General features: G+C 37.2%; 1 long non-coding RNA gene across 1 annotated transcript in view; it reads left to right on the plus strand.

The window, feature by feature from the left end:
* Window positions 1-1,619: 1,619 nt before the first annotated feature.
* Window positions 1,620-3,193, plus strand: part of LOC107586297 (uncharacterized) — a 15,939-nt gene continuing 14,365 nt past the window's right edge. Inside the window, exon 1 of the long non-coding RNA XR_001609344.1 lies at window positions 1,620-1,629. This is a non-coding gene — a long non-coding RNA (uncharacterized lncRNA). The remainder of the gene's footprint in view (window positions 1,630-3,193) is intronic.

Consider the following 3,193-nt stretch of genomic DNA (forward strand, 5'->3'; position numbering starts at 1 on the left):
GTAAATTGGACAAAAATCTGGGCAGAAAACGTGCAATGTATTCCAATGCAACTGACAAGAAATTGTTTAATAAAGTCAGTATTTTTGTTTTGTGTTCTCGTAGCTTCATAACATTTCAGTTGAACCACTGATGTCACACTGACTATCTTAATGATGACCTTAATTCCTTTTCTGGGCCTTGAACGTGGTAGTTGTGTTGCTGTCTATGCAGGGCCAAAAAGCTCTAAGATTTCATCAAAAATAATTCTGAATTTGTGTTCTGAAGATGAACGAAGGTCTTACGGGTTTGGAAAGACATGAGGTTGAGTAATGAATGACAGAATATTCATTTTTGGGTGAACTATCCCTTTAAATGAACACAGTTTCAATGCAAAGCCCTTGCGAGATCTAACAGAACAAAATTAGATGTAACCAAGATTGATGAAAAAAGTCCTCAGGCATTAAATAGGGCCAGTCTCTAGGTTGTTTTATGCCTTGTAAAACCTTAGAAGGTCATTTTATATATGCATTTCCTTAATTTATCAGTCAATTAGAAGATGCGACATGCTTTAAGTCACAACAATCTTTTATGTTCACCCTGAGTCTTCCCTAAGTGAACACAGAAGTGGTTCATTCGAGCAAAAGCATTAGATCATGTACGATATTCAGTCACTCGCCGGTTATGAATTCCCTGCAGGGAATCTGCTATCATGAAAAGATCCTTGGACTGCTTTTTCGCTGTCGACAGATGCCTATTTGCTAATTCTGAGATATTAGACTACTTAAACTTCAACGATGTCTCATAGGATATATGCACGTCATTCGCTCTCATCACAAGTGTGACACAAAGTGGTAGCTGCTGTCATGGCAACGACTGCTAGGCATAAACTTGATGAGATGCGCTACAAAGTTGGTGCACAAAGTTGATAAAAAAGTGACTTCAAAGTCCTGCAGGAAAAAGCAACTCATGTGACCTCGAATGGCCTTGAAAGGAAAATCAGCTGGAGACACATCTGACAACTGACACTTCCAGGGCAACATGAAAGAGGCATTTTCGGAGGGTGGGTGACATTCAGAATGTGCTCGACAGTCAAAACACTGAAATCAAATGTCTGTAAATAACATCTTGCTAAATTCAAATAGCACACATCAAACTCTCAAGCCTACTATTATGATGTTTCATGAGCCAAGGAGTTAACGGTGGCAACTCTGTGCTATATAAAGTGCAAAAGCCATGCTGCATAATAATAATAATAATAATAATAATAAAGCTAAATAAGCTGCAGAGAATTATATTTTGTGCAAGCCTCAAGGAAAATAACATAGCAGCTGCAATTTTCAGCCATTCACCTGGGCTAAACTGATTTGTGCCAATAATTATTAACTATGATATACTGACTGCGCTGGGCTGCTCTGGAGAGGAGAGGCCTGGAAAATTCACTTAAACACTACTGACCACAGAATCAATATGAGACACAGAGGATAGATATGGATATGTCATGCTCTCTGACATTATATTCTGCTCATTGACTGACATATAGATTCTGAAACGGCCTTAGCTGCTGGAGGCTTTGAAAGCACAAACAATTCTCAATGGTTTTAACATGTCATGATTTTGAATGTTTGCTTTCATTGCTGACATGTTTATTGGTATTCCATCATTACAAGTGTCAGCAAAAAATATATATATATATATACTGATTAATGTAAAAGAAATATTATATTATAAAATAAAAACTATAATATTATTCAGTAACTAAAAAGGTATGGTGCATCCCTATTGAAAATATTCTAGACACCACAGAAGCATGTTTGTTAGCATCACTACTGTTTTTCAATCAATAATTGTACAAAAAAGAGTTTTCATTAGCTAGGAAAATGGGCTCAGTGTTGAGTTTGTGAAGGGCTGGTCTCATGGGTGTTGTACAGATTGGCAAATGTCCTGTGAGTGGCCCTCAACACAGAAAGTGCTGAATGATGCCCTTGTCTCAATTCTGTGGAGACCGACCTCATGGATACTGACAAATTGTCACACCATGTTGGTTAACCTTCACTACAACAGAGAGTTGTGCTTCTCCATGACCTATCCATCAAATGATCAGGCATCCAATGAGATCATGCATCTTACTCTGTTTTCTGTCAGGTGCATATACATATGCGCTACCCGCCAGGCACTCAGACTTCAAACTTGTGTGGGCCTTTGTGTGCCCTTTTAATCGTGTTTGTTCAGTTGCTGGGCACATTCATTCTACTGGGACAGGGCTTTCTGTGAAAACAAATGCAAATCAGCAGTACATGTCCAAGAAACACTCGCCTTAGCCACCTTTAGCCATAATTACACACTGGTGATATCACTGAACTACTGCAAACCCACTACCATTGCCAGAAATCATTACTGTACCTTTAAAGCTGCTGTAAGTGACTTGGGCACCATTAGCTGCACCAAACAGAATCGCAATAATAACTTTCTAAACAGGTTTCCCTAAACAGGGAGCCTTCCATTGTTTGGACAAACATGTAGTCCTGCCCCAAACCTATGTTACTGATATAATTAATACTGTTTTAGTATTTTTATGCATTAAATAAGGCAAAAACTCCAGTGCTGATATTTCATTTCACCAGCCAGTAAAAAATACATAGGCCTATACAAGCAATTCTGCAACAAGACGATAAAAGAAGCCTTCTAGAAACCCATTCAAGCATGCCTATGCCTGCAGCAGACTTTACTTTGCAGACTTTATTACATGTAAAATAAATATGCCAGTAAATAATAAATGAGATAAAGAGTATGTCTTTGTTCTGTTGAAATACAGCCGAGCACTACACTAAACATTTCACATTTTACATTATACTGTATATATTACAATACATTTTAATACAATTTTGGATGTTTGACCATGTTGATATATAATGACACAACCTTCACAGCTCATATACGTTGGGCTTGGTTTGTAAAGGGGGAAATCAAAAGTATAAAGAAGTAAAAACCCCATTTATATTCTCCAAAGGGGAACTGATTTAACAATAACTTATTAACCTTTAAAGATAAACCTACTGTGAGCTAGGTAATTGTTAATGGTATTTACTGTTCATAAAGCCATTAGTCTGCATTATCTAAAATCATTTATTCAATATTCATGATTAAAAGTGGGATTCCTGGTCAAAAAAAAAATACATGACCCATGATTCTGCTCATATTTCCACCAATCAAAGA

The sequence above is a fragment of the Sinocyclocheilus grahami genome, unplaced genomic scaffold (assembly GCF_001515645.1).
Source record: "Sinocyclocheilus grahami isolate Dianchi unplaced genomic scaffold, SAMN03320097.WGS_v1.1 scaffold79.1, whole genome shotgun sequence".
NCBI classification, from domain to species: domain Eukaryota; kingdom Metazoa; phylum Chordata; class Actinopteri; order Cypriniformes; family Cyprinidae; genus Sinocyclocheilus; species Sinocyclocheilus grahami.